Source organism: Ostrinia nubilalis, chromosome 23 (genome assembly GCF_963855985.1).
Source record: "Ostrinia nubilalis chromosome 23, ilOstNubi1.1, whole genome shotgun sequence".
NCBI lineage: Eukaryota > Metazoa > Arthropoda > Insecta > Lepidoptera > Crambidae > Ostrinia > Ostrinia nubilalis.
In genome coordinates, this window is record NC_087110.1 from 5,180,846 (window position 1) to 5,195,778 (window position 14,933).

Below are 14,933 nucleotides of genomic sequence, written 5' to 3' on the forward strand. Positions count from 1 at the left end.
AATATCTTCTCGTAAAAGCATCTGGACGGGATTTCATTAAACTTTACACCATTGTTAACATTGATAAACCACTTACACAATGGTTTCAACATGGTACAAAAAAAACTGCGAGAAAATTAATGAAAAACGAAAACGCCAAGAGAAATATATCTTGTATGTCTCTCTGCCTCTTGATATTAATATTATATCTTTTAGTTTTTTTTAATAAAGCAGCAATATAAACATTGCGATTGACTCTATTCCGGTTCTGACAAATTCGGTCCAAAACGGAACCCTTAAAAGAAAAGTACCCACAGTAAGTTTCAACATTTAATAGTACCCAATACAATATCGATGTTACTAAATCACCTCTCAAAGTCTGCTCTACAATTGATTCTAAACACACATCGAGAACAGCTTACACAGCATCGATTACCGACTCGATTCGATCGAATCGACTAAGTGCCGTTTAGTAGAGCAGTCATCGATTACCTTTGCTCTATGCCCTGCTGTTCACGACTAGATCGTTACTGGCAGACTTGTAAGCATTGTTGGTCGACTAATGGTTACATTTACCACTTTAAGTAACAGAATACAGCAGCACAGCACTGTTATAGTAGCTCGTAGAGACGATGGCCGTTGGGGCAGGAAAGTTCTCGAGTGGCGACCACGGGCTGGAAGACGTAGCGTGGGCAGGCCTCCTACTAGGTGGACCGACGATCTGGTAAAGGTCGCGGGAAGAGCCTGGATGCGGGCAGCGCAGGACCGTTCATTGTGGAAAACCTTGGGGGAGGCCTTTGTCCAGCAGTGGACGTCATTTGGCTGAAACGAACTGTTATAGTAGGTACTTTTATTCTGTTTACTGTTCTGGGACTGTCGCCCGTATTCACAAACGATGCTTGCTTCAGTGAAGCAGCAAATCGGATGCACAGCGTTGAATTTGACTCTGTGATTGGTTCGTGTAATGTTTGCTAATACGGGCGTGTGTCTGTCTATGAGTAAACTGGCACTTGCTCGTACCTACTTAAGCTATTAAAGAACCTTTTCTTGGTAGAAAGTTAGTTTTGTTTCACAAAACCATGAGGCTGCACCTATCTATATTAAACTAGACTATTGGGCGTCTAAACCTGTGTAAACTGAGGAATTTTAGTGCAGCACCCTACGTGATGACACAACAAAATTGTCTGTATTCACTTGGAGATATCACTTTTCCTGATATTTTTGCATTATTTCTATAAGCCAGAGCAGTATGTCTGAAAAAAGATCTAAATTAAACCAGAAAGAAAACAAACGTAGAAGCAAATGAGTTCAATAACACTTTGTTATATTTGGAATAAAAAATGCCCTTTATCATATCGTTACCTTCTCATTCTCACAAATTTGACATGCTCCCGTATTCACAAACATTACTATGAGGTCTCACAGTGCACGTAGACGCACATGGTCACACACGAACCAATCACAGAGCTCTATTCAACGCTGTGCGTTCGATTTGCCGCTTCACTTAAGCAAGCATCGGTGAATACGGGTGTAAATTATAATAAAAGATGTTTAAATAAAAAAAGGTACCAATAGACGAACAGTAATACAGGAAAATATTTTCTAAAACACATTTTCACAGTCCAGTGAGCTCGGAATACAGTTAGTTTAGAAATCAATGCTGCCAACCTTCAAATATGTACTCTTAATATTTATTTACAATGTAGTTTGTTCAGTTTCAGTCGTGTAAAAATTGGTAATACTGCATTGAATTGTAAATTTTGTAACTTAACACTATTAGAATAGCTCGTATAAATAAATTAGAATTTTGTTTGACAATGCAATCATTTTGTAATGATCCGTGTCAATTTGGATACAGTCAGTTAGAATAATTTGGTGTACAGAGGACAGAACACTGTAGAATCCTATGCAGTTCAATTAAGTGTTATTTTGCAACAAAAAATATTCCTGACCCTGTCCACGTCAAATGAAATAAAATATTAGAATCTTGAAAAACATAAATAAGTACCTATTAGTACAAGCATTGCTTAGTTTGGGGCTAGCGACGCAGTGTAAAATGCCCAAAGGATAAGTATTTTTATCAGTAGAACATTCCACGCTTGAATCAACCTAATTGTCTGAATAAATATTTATAATAATTATGCTTTCATGCTTCATTAATTTATACTAGTATTTTACTTTATGTTATGTTTTAGGTGTTACAGTACCAAATAAACATTTGCCTTCCTTTCCTTCTTCGTAGGACACATTGAGTGTGGTTGAGTCAATTCAGACGCCTATGACAGTTCATTAAGTTTGACACAAGGGATGACATCGCTGATGTAACAACCCACACGGTGAGAACCTGACAAGATCCGCAATTTTTTGGGGCAGACTATACCTGGCACCTTAGCAAACTTTTTTGTATCATCAATACAAAACCTGGCAAAATCTTTTATACTCTTTATAAAGAATTATAAAGAATACTTGTAACTCGTTACATGATTACTCAAAATCAAATGTAGGTCAGACGTTATTTCGTAATACCCGCGTTTTAAATAATTTTTTATTAGTCTCTTCAATGAAAACTGAAAAGAATAAGTTTTTACAGTCGACTTCACATCAGACTGTTATTTATTGCAAACTAAACCCTAATACTGCGATATAAGGACTGTGTTTAGCTTAAGGTGCTGTCGTCAGTACATTATTGAACGAAGTAGGTTTCAAATGGTATTCTTGATTAATGTGGGTAAGTAATTCCCGTTTTCAGCATTAATCCCTAATTTTTAAGTGACCCTTATGGTAACACATAACAGTAATTTTGTGTCCATAGGAGTCACTTAAAAATTACTTAATAACTTTTTTATTTGTGGCTCATCTTACTCTATGTAAGCATACTTATGATCTAAATGATGTTATCGTTAGGAAGTGTAGTAAATTATTATTTATGCAAAACAAATAATTTTATTTACTTCCAGTTGCTTTATTTATTTTTTAAATAAATTACGCGTGCGAATCACCTTGTTTACATTAACTTAAAACAGATTAAAATGTTGTACATTTATTACGACTATCATTGCGTTTCGCACTATAAACGTCAATTGCAGGTTAAAGGTCATAGCACACTTATCAACCCGGAAAGGGATCGTAACCGTATCAACTCGAGGCGGTCAGTATTCTTTGTATGAAACTCCATACTGCAACGCACACTATCCACACCATAAACGTCTCGCCTCGAGGTTGACAGCGCGCGAAAAGCGATGACAGCTCGCGAAAGGCGACACGGTGTTGATCCCTTTCCGAATTGATAAGTCTGCTATGACCTTTACTCGTTATGATTGTAGTCCACATTATTTCCATTGTTATTTGTGTAAGCCAAATTAATCAACACTCGTATGAATATTTAACGGCATTATATTTGTTTCGTTATCGCTTAAACTCGTTCCGTTGTAATTTTACATTAATTTTGCAATTACGCTGTTGGCGTATGGTGTGGTTTGTTTATGAAATATTTGGTAAAATTTGTAAATTATGTATAAATATGGTAAACTAGCTTTCCACCCGCGGCTTCTTTAATTTTGTCTGTCACAGAAATCCTTTATCGCGCGCGTCCTTGTTTCAAAAACCGGGATAAAAAATATCTTATGTCCTTTCTCGGGACTCAAAATATCTCTATTCCAAATTTCATCAAAATCGGTTCAGAGGTTTAGGTATGAAAGCAAGACAGACAGACAGACAGACATCCAGACATCCAAACTTTCGCATTTATAATATTAGTAGGATTGACAAATAAAGTCGAAAAGTATACACGGTTACCGCCGTCAATTTTGTGTAAATATGGTAAATTACATTAACTTGCTTTTAGCATTGCATCGGTGAAAGTTATCTGTTCTTAAGTATTACTTGGGCTGAGTTGCACCACCTTACTTTAACCGTAGCTATAAGTAACAGTAACCGGTGTTTTTATAAAAATATAAAATATAAATATAAACAATGTGCGCACTTTCAAAGATACATTCCATACAAACAGCCCGACCCAACTATCGGCCGACTAAAAGTCGGTTATTTACGCCTAGGCAGTCTAATACTTACTTACCAACTTTTGCGGTATGTTTTTACCGTTCGCTGGCTTTCTTAGAGTAAATAATTTTATATTGACTTTTCTTATCAATTTTGCTACGAAAAACTTGCCGATTACAACTGATGCATGGGCTACACACATCTTTACATCCATCATCTTTAATGATCATATCATTGCAATATCGTCTTCCAAATTTCTTGCTCGACGGGAGCTGTACTGGCCTAATTGGTCGAAGAATTCCGCTTCGGCGGACGTGTACCTATGTGACCGTGTGAACTGTGAGACTCTCATGGATAGAGTAGCCAGATGTCCTGCTTTTGGTGAGATGTTTTTAGACCTCCGAGGACACAGCCTAAAGGTCATGATCGGGACGCTGAATGTCTTGCTTTTTATTGAATTTTGAATTGTTTTATTCATAAAACTTTATTACGGATCTGGGGATACTAGTCACGAACTGAGGCTGTGATTCCAGCAGGATGAATGGTAGTCATAATTACTGCAATAGAGTCTACTAGTGGTGCAATAAGAATGATGTTTAACTTGTGGGTAACGAAGCAGTAGACTTTCATTCTTTCTGTTTTCTTTTAGATTTATTATCTCTTTACACTATTTGGATTCCATTTAGACACGTGTTAGCGTATTAGTCATGCGATCTTCTGTAAACCCTTCAAGCCTTGCGAATCGATACACAATAGAAATCAATTATTACGCGATCTTATACGACCGGAGTTTGATGGGTTAAGCAAGCTACACACGCTATACAGTGGTGGGCTCATTTTGCAATCTTCTATATTATTAACCTTTAACCGACGACGTGATTTTTTTGTCACGCCGTCTGCGACGTGCGGTCTGTGGGACCGCTATACTGTTTACTCAAAAAGTAATATTTTTTTGTATAAAAGTATATTGGTTTTATATTTTTTGAGAACATAATAGTATTACAAATAAACATACGTATAATTTGCGAGGAATCAATGTATATTTTTTATTTAAATATGGGTAAAACTTTTAAACCCTTAATTTCATTGAAATAACACTAGAACTCAATAATACCTATATAACTTGTAAATTTTAATCAAAGCAAGAAAAACCATACTCCTTCCTAAATATAGTAAACATAATGAATAAAATAAAAATAAATAATACGTACATCACATGCACAAAAAAAATTGACGTAGGGTAAACATCAGGCAAAATCAGGACATTTTTTTTACTGCATGCCAAGCATTTTCGGAATGCATAGGTAACACCTGTAAGATAATTTCGTTTTCAATTTAGATGGAATAAAATGTACGTCTTTTTTGCAGCTGGTGCAATGACATCAGGCTGATTTGGCATGTCAGAGCTTAGAATACATATCACTGTTTGCTTTACCACCCGTTTCGCGGTATTTTTTACAGACTACCATCTTTTACATAATATTATGTTCAAATATCAATATATCATTAGGAAATGTCTTTTCCTAGGTTGTGGTGGCCCAGGATCCATCATTTTTACGAAAAATTAGTCGTCTAAAACAAAAACGCCAGTTTCAGTATGGTACAAAAATGTCACGTAGTCTGCGACGTGCGGTCCCACAGACCGCTGTTGAACTTTAAATCGAATTATCTTATTAAAACTGCCCTCGTCGATGTAACCACTACCTGTAATGGCATTTGGGCAACTAAACTCGAAGGTACTGAGACGCTCGGGACACGGGAGTAAGTAGAACATTGCAATCCAGAAATTTCAAAAACCGGAGCGGTCTGTGAGACCGCACCTCGTCGGTTAAAGGTTAAGCATTAAGGCTACACTTTAACTCCTGTGGGAATAAGAGGTGTGAATAGTCCTAATTATTGTCCGTATAAAACAAACTTTTATCGTCCTACTTCTATAGTTCTACTTTCAAGAGCATATTGAACAAGCAAATGCAGTGTAATCTATTTTGGGTCCACCATAAACGACATAAGTGAGAAACAATAGCATCAAAAGTGGCACGACTCTGAAAGGACATTACGGGGAAACTACGTTAGGGCCGCAGGGAGACGGGCATGATACTACCTTACTATTGGTTCTGTGTGCTTACCATGAGTTTACGTTACGTGTGCCCGCTAGCGACTGCGTAAAAAAATGACATTAAATGTATGACAGATTGTACAGCGCCCCTAGCAGCTACTTCAAGTACTAAAATTATCATAGATTTTTTAAAGTACTTTCTAGCGAGCACACCTAACGTAAACTCATGGTAAGCACACTGATCGAAATACCTGCTCGATGGGCAGTACAATTTTAGAGGGCATGAATTACGACAACTTTAGTCCGGCTCAAAACATCTTAATATGAAAGAGCCCGTAGAAAATAAGAAAAGAAGAGAAGAGAACAGGTAAGTACGCAGGCTGATGTCCTAGAAATAGATATAATAACCTTTGTCATAATTTTAATTTCGAAAGCGAGCAACATACAATACAAGAAACGCCGGAGCGAAGTAATTTTGTTATGACAACTGTCATGATTATCACATTGTCTATTAAAATGAAAATGAAGTGTTTTATTCAGCGACGCAAAACAACATCAAGAAAATATGAAAATTTACAATACAATATGGCTTGAAAAAGAAATCTACAACTATACTTCTTTCAATCGTCACTGTACTCGATTGTTTCACAAAATTCTCGCCCCATCGTCAACCTAACTCCTAATCGAAAAAACATAGTACGGACTCCCGGTATCGTCGCGAAACCACTTTACATTGTCTCCATTTGCAAATGTACCAGACGACCGCACATCTGACTATACATTTTTGCTGCAAAATCGTCTCTATTACTTAGAACATAAGGCTACCGTGTTTAACTAGATGTGCCGCTTATGTACTCTTCGGAAACGTTGCTCTAACGGACCTGCGAATTCGTAGACCGAAATTTTGATGCTCCATCGGGATGCATTCGCTTTGTGGTATTTGACGATACCAATTACCTGATGCAATGTGAAATTTACTTGGGCAGGTGAAGAATAGAATAGAACTTCAATAAAAGCCACAAGTGTACTAAAAAAGCTAAACACTGAGTCATTTTATGTACTTGTCGACTACATTGAATAAACTTACTAACATTATAGTCTTTTGTATTCAAGTTATTGAAGAGTGACTGTACAATCATCATCGTCAATCATCAAATTTTAAGAACATACGTAATCTGGCGTCTTCTTTCACTGCAGTTGGATACCCCACTCTAATTTACCAGAGGCAAATGGAGGAGTGGTTTACACTCCCCACGCTGGCCAGTCTTTTATCATAGATTCTTCCATTATCTTCAGTTTAATATCAGTGTTTGATTTAAGATTTAATCGTAACCTTGAACACCCTGTATAAACGAAGTAGCTAAACAACACAGTTGTATTTGACGTTCTAAATGCCCTCAAACCGAGACTCTCCGGTGTAGCGCCATAGTTTTTTCAAGTTAACTTCAGCTGTCTCATTTCAGTTTACAGACAAATAACTTGCTGTATGCTACAAACGAAAGTATAATCCAAACCTAAAACCTATTTAAATGAAACGAAATTATATTATTTAAAATCTAAGAGATCTTTTAAACAACAATATAAAGTCTGCTTCATTTTCACGACACTAAAAACGTTACAATATTCATTTTTTCCGCATCAGAAAGGCACAAACTCGTATTATTATTGTAATATTTCCTACTTTTTGATACGCTTTTCAACTCGTTTGTTGTTTTGATCAAATAGAGATTTAAAAATAGTGTCCGTAGTAAATAGAGATTTAAAATTTGTATTTCGGTTTTTGAGTACAAGCTGTATTACCTGCTGTGTGCGCCCAGTGTTAATGTATCAGCTCTATGCAGTTTGAAATTTATTTTACTTACATTTACAAGTTTTTTTTATAGATTTTAGCATTGTAGAGTCTCTTTACTTAGTGGTCTATATAACTGAAAGACAAAAACTTAAATTAAATGTCAACTGACGCCGTATAGAGTGAGTGATGCGCATTGTCCCGCTTATGAGCGTGCATGTGACTTGGTTTTGAATTTTTTATACTTAATGCAGTAGTTGAGACCGGAACGTATGTGGAATAAGATTCTTGATACTTTTGTTTTGCACCTGGGGTGTGATTTTAGAATACTGAAGCTTTATAATATGGTAATGGTTAAAATAGGATTAGAATTATTCTGTTAGCGTATAAATAGTTTGGCCACGAATTTTGTAGCTTATTAATTCCCTATCTACTTTTTATACGTTTTTACATACCTAGCTTAATATTGTCTCTATCTGCAACGTTATAGAAGGAAAGAAAGAAAAAAATATTTATTACGATGAACATCACTTAGAGAACAAAGAAAGTATACGGAAAAAAGACAGAAATAGCACATAAATATTGTAAGGAAATAAAAAATGAACTGAGCAGTGCCACCCTGTTACAACAGCGATGCCCATCGCAATGGGACTCCACTCAGCATATGCCGTGGCCCACGGTTGGGAAGGCCACGACGCTGGTTTTCAGTGTGCCCCATGCCGAGTGGAACATTTTGGAACCTTAACATATTAGTCGCTTTAAAAACATACAAGTATTGTGAGTTTTCTTTGAATTCTTGATTCAATAAGGCAATTTTACAGAAAACCATAAATGTGAACGAGATAGAACCACATAACCATTAATTAAAATGGTTCTATAGAGGTCGAATTACATCGATTGCAAATTGACCCCATTATTAAACGCCGAGCAATTTTGACTATTCAATGAACACAGTAAATAATTAACAAAATAACTAGGAAATTACATCGGCTATCATCCTATCGTTTACAGTTTTAATTCCAATTGAATTTTAACGGATTTCGCGTTGAAACAACTGCACTAATTAAAATCGGGCGTTCAATGAGATTAAGCTATCAGATTCATTAGTAACAATGCATGATAATATTTTGGTTTAGTACGGGCAAAGTTGACACGTAAAATAATGGTTAATTGGTTAACTGAACTGTTAAAAATAGTTGTTTTTTGTTAGTCTCGGTAAAACTCGAGAAAGTCTGGGATGAAGTAGCTGATTTTGGCTAATGTTTGTTGTAGTCCAGGGAAGGTTAAACGGTGAAAAAATAATGAACAATTGCTAGAAATACAGTTAAAAAATCCTTTAATAACCGGGTGTACCGGGTTATCTAGTTAATTTTATTGGCGTATGCAACTTTAAAAACTAGCCATTACGTTATTTTTGTGTGTTTCTGGAGACAAACTGACATCAGAGCAATGACCTAATTTACCCTCCAAAAACACATCGTAGGTATTTTAAGAAAATTATTATGATTTATGAAAATGTTTTATCTAATCAAACATTATGACGTTTCCCGAAAGAGTCGAGACTGCCTAATTCTCTACCCACAAAACACGAAGGTTCTACGTTTTTGTTTCTACTTTCCCCAAAAATACCTGTATATTCCCGTTGATAATCACCTTTATATCACCTACACGTACAAAATTTGACCAAATACAAAGGTCTAATATAATCCGGCATATAACAAGAGGCCACATGTGGTCGACCGTAATGTGGGTGTGTATATCATCTTTATGAGGTCCACCGTATTTATTGGCGCGAAAGTACTGCGTATTAAAAGGTTTAGGACAATTTTAAACTTACCTTATGGTTGGGAAATAGGTATTATTTGGTCAGGTGTTTTTGTTAAAGTAGGCAATAAAATAAGTATGATGGGTTGAGTTAAAGTGCTCATAAAGGTAGCTGGAAGGAGTGGGTGCAAGCTGCTACCAACTGATCGTTATGGAAATCATTGGAGGACGTCTATGTTCAGCAGTGGACGTCCTAATGGCTGAAAAGGTGATAAAGTTGATGATGGGGTGAGAACACCTCTTGAGGAGTTACTGAGCTGAAAATGATCCCTCTTTACCACATTTGGTATTTCAGTTCAAAGTAGTGTTCAACGCGCGTTTAAGTTTTTTATGGCAAGGCCCATCATGATTTTAGTCAGCACAATGCACAAAAAAAGTTTCCTTTGGGATTGTCTTAGCCTTTACTAGTTGAGTTTGACTGGTGTGAGTCCTGGCTCCCAGGAGGTATTAAGAAGAGCAAAAATAAGTCCATACCAATCTAAACTTTCTGTAAACCGTGAGCTTAGCCTATGTTGACAACGTCAAATTGCATTAAGAGAACATAAATCACATGGCAATCACATCACACTCACGTTGTGGCCACGTTACTCTCCAGTCGTGTTCATGTTGCACTATGCTGGTTACGGTCGTCTCGTGCTTTTAGTCACACTCAGTCATACCTACTCACATGACTGTCACGTTGCGGTCACGTCTCATTCTCGTCGCACTCCCGTCACGCCAAGCAATTTCACACTCGCGTCGCGTTCACGTCACTCCGTTTCCACAGCTCAGAAGCTTAAAGCATCTTGTGGACACGTCGTATCCCAAACGCATCGCTTACGTGTGTGTGTGAATATTCATGATAGCTAGATTACGGGTTGTTGCGGGTTACACTAGCCGAGTTATGATTGGGGCGCGATCACTATGGAATAAGGATCTATAAACACAATATCGATTAAAAAATCTTTTAGTTGGTAGGTAAATGCAAGTTTGTCTTCGAACTATTACAGTTTATATTATTATTCTGTGCTATTACAGAAATATTTATGTCAATTGAGTTTGCTAATAAATAATAACTAATATTAAATGTCTGACCTATTTAATTTGACATTTATAGCTGAGCATTAATCCGAGCTGAAAATTCGTGTACTTCAATTTATGTGCCGAACTGTCTGGAAAAGATTGTTTGCTAGCGATAAAACCGTAAGACGGTTTTCGACATAGCTCTTATCGACATACTTATCAAATCAAATCATTTGTTTGTGATACTCAGGTCAAATAGCTAACTGTTCGTGCCGTATTAATTGGGATTATCAGTTCTATAGGGAGTAAGTAAGTATCTCTTTAATCCTACTAATATTATAAAGGCGAAAGTTTGGATGTCTGGATGTCATGATGTCTGGATGTCTGGATGTTTGTTACTCTTTCACGCAAAAACTACTGAACGGATTTTGTTGAAACTTTACAGTATTATTGTTTATAACCCAGATAGGCTATAATTTAAGATGATATGTGACATTTCAATAAATAAATAAGTCATTGGTTAATAGATTTTAACCAGCGCTGGACAAACTACTGTTTTTGACATTCGTAAATATTCGTGCCGTAAAACGCCATCTATCAACATGATATCTAACGGGGGTAAAACAAGGTCCACGCGTAAGAAGTCGCGGGCGACCACTAGTGAACTAATAATGCAGAAAATTATATGTGAACAGAGCTTTAGGAATCGAAATAGGCGATGAATATGAAGAGTCACGACTGCGAATGTGAATGATCGTGAAAATATGGCTTGGCTCCGATAGCGTGGAGTTGAACTCTACCAGATTTACGGACAGCACATCGATCTAAACACAGTGCCTTATTCATTTGCAATAGATGCGATTTTGCAACAAAAATTTACCTAAAGTCTGTACAGTCAGCGTAAAATAGTTTGTAACACCATGTTAGCCGAATCCCATTTTATTTTCTACAACGACTTTGTTACAATTGGAATAAGGTTGAGTTGTAATTTTTTGGTCACTTTGGTTATCACGAAATATTTGACGCTGACTGTACAATATGACAGCAAATTACTTTACATTGTTGTTGAAAAATAGCATCTATTATAAACTAAATAAGATGCTACATTATTTACTTTGATGTATCGCCTTCTGTAACTGACAGAACTCTCTTGCATTAATTTCATTAAACAGTAATTGTTCGTGCTTCGAACTATGGTTTATTGATAAAAGAGATAGTGATTATTGATATTTGAGTTCGTAACTTCACCTGGCGTATTGACACGGGCTGGGTTCGCGCCGTGATAAAATCTTTTTGATGAATTACGACAAACTTATTATCGACTTATCGCTTCGATAGCGCTGTAAAAGATTAAGATTGTAAAAGGTCAAGCTTCCATTTAAAAAAGGAACTTCTAGGCCCAACGCTCAAAATTAAATTTAAATTCAACCATTTTTCATTATTTTTTGTGATAAGTAACAGTTAATTTAAAATTCAATCAATAAAACACTTTATACATGCTGAGATTGGATCGAATTTTGAGTATCTTCGTAAAACGACTCTTAAACTGCTTTTAAAGAACATAAACAGTTTTAATAGCGTATTATCATGTGTACATTGGATTGCTATAAAACAGGCATCAAAACGAAAAAGTAATAACAACAAAACGAATAAAAACTTTTTCAATTCAAATTTCAAGAGACTCAAGAACAATAAAATACAAAGTCTCAATTCAAAGTTGTCACCTATAAATAAGAGCTGATATTGAAAATATTGAGATTCGTATCATAAAGTATATCCAACAGAATAGTGAACTTGTAAGGATTGTATTAGTTTATTTTATTTCTGAGTATTCTCGTTAATGTCGAATGAATTAGATACAAAATATTGATGTATACTAATGCCCGTATTCACAAAAAATGCTTGGTTTAGTGAAGCAGCAAATCGAACGCACAACGTTGAATAGAGCTCTTAGTCCAGTCAATAAAGCATTATAGATGGAAAACTGTAGAACACAATTTCTGACTTCAGGACTTTATTTAGACTAGTTAGGAGGTGAACATAGCAAAAGTCCCCGCCCTTAGCCCTTGAGCCGGCGGGGAGAGGGGGGTTTAAAGGTGCCACTTTTCGGTTGTTCGCTTAATCCTCGGAAACTATGCGTCCTAGTGACATGACTACTTTGAACCAAAAAAAGCATATTCAATTTGCTACAGATGAGATAAACAAGTTTTTCTATAAATTGTATAGTTTTCGCGGCATCTGCTCTAGAAGGTCTGTAATATTGGAAATTTTATTTTTGTCTTACATGTTCCCATCAGGAGAAAATCGACTAAATCAACATTGAGCAATCATTCTAGACATGCGGGAGCATGTTAAGCCTAGTTCCAGCGAGGGGACTACACCGTGCGTATATTTAGACGAATCACTTTGAGCCACTTTTGAGTCCTCATCACTCAAAAACTACTGTGCATTAACACTTCAAATTTGGCTCATGTGTTGAGACTTACAAGATATACATCAGTTTCAAATTTCATAAATCTGCCTCAAACGGTTCTTTAGATATTGACGTCCAAAAATCTACATGTCTGACCTATAGACCAAATTCTAACCACTTCCAGATGACCTCGAAAGTTCAAATTTGGCATCCAGAAAGGTAGTTATGTAGATACAAAGGAACAAATAAAAAACCAGTAAATTTTAACATTTCACATGTGATAGATAGATAGTAGTGCTCCAAATATCGATTTTTGAACGTCAATACCTAAATAACCGTTTGAGGTATATTTATGAAATTTGAAGCTGATGTACATCTTGCAAGTCTCAATACATGAGCCAAATTTGAAGTGTTAATGCACAGTAGTTTTTGAATGATGAGGAGTCAAAAGTGGCTCTAATTGGTTCGAGTAAATATACGCACGGTGCAGTCCCCTCCATGGAACTAGGCTTAACATGCTCCCGCATGTCTATAGTGTTTGCTCAATGTTGATTTAGTCGATTTTCTCCTGAAAGGAACATGTAAGACAACAATAAAATTTCCAATATTACAGACCTTCTAGAGCAGATGCCGCGAAAACTATACAATTTATAGAAAAACTTGTTTATCTCATCTGTAGCAAATTGAATAAGCTTTTTTTGGTTCATAGTAGTCATGTCACTAGGACGCATAGTTTCCGAGGATTAAGCGAAAAACCGAAAAGTGGTACCTTTAAACCCCCCTCTCCCCGCCGGCTCAAGGGCTAAGGGCGGGGACTTTTGCTATGTTCACCACCTAACTAGGCTAAATAAAGTCCCGAGGTCAGAAATTGTGTTCCACGGATTTCTCTCTACACCGTCGTTAAGGCATTCATTGACTGGACTATCTGTGATTGGTTCGTGTGTCACCCTGTGCGTCCACGCGCACTGTAAGACTTCATAGTAATGTTTGTGAATACGGGCGTACATCTCTCTACTACGGGACTTATCCCACCAGACTGTCCCACCACTGCAACTCCTGTATAGCCAGGATCTACAGCCAATGAAACCCAACCAGTGAAGGTTGAGTAGCCCGGGTGCTAATCTCTCATAGCCTCTACTTCCCTTCTCTCTATTAATCTCTATTAAGACTCAAATTATAAATGCGAAAGTAACTCTGTCTGTCTATTACTCTTTCACGCCTAAACCACTGAAGCGATTTTGATGAAAGTTAAAGAGATAATTTGAGTCCCGGGAAAGGACATTTTTATTCAAGTTTTTTTGTTTTACTGTGATGATGACTGTCAATCGCCTGGATCTTACTACAAAACCGTCCAATTTCTTCATCCACTTCCATAAATAATGTTCTCGGACAGAAATACGGCTTGGATATCAAATGCACTGTCAGCAACGGGAATATCCACTGAAATGCGATCTCACATTTTTACTTGTCACTACAACTTTAGTGCTTGTAAAGCGAGATGTTGTAAAACATTTTATATACATTCGCTGGTGTAAGGAAATGATCTCGTGTCATATTAATCCCATCAAAAACAATACTTGTCAAAAAAACCAAGTCTCGCAACTCAGTTGTTCTACGGTAAAAAGTTGTGAAATCCATGTAATACCAAGTCCAGGCCAGGAAATCTTTAACGTTTTACATAAATTATTGACTTGGCCATCGCACTAAATAATTTAATTTACACGTGTTTTCATTTTGTATTTTGTAGACAGCAGTTATGTATCTAGAAAACTGGACCGAAATTGAAAAATTTTACTCGACTTGGCGGTTGCACTACCGTGCCCCCAAATATTTTAGTTTTTCCTTGATTCATACACCAAACACTACTTATA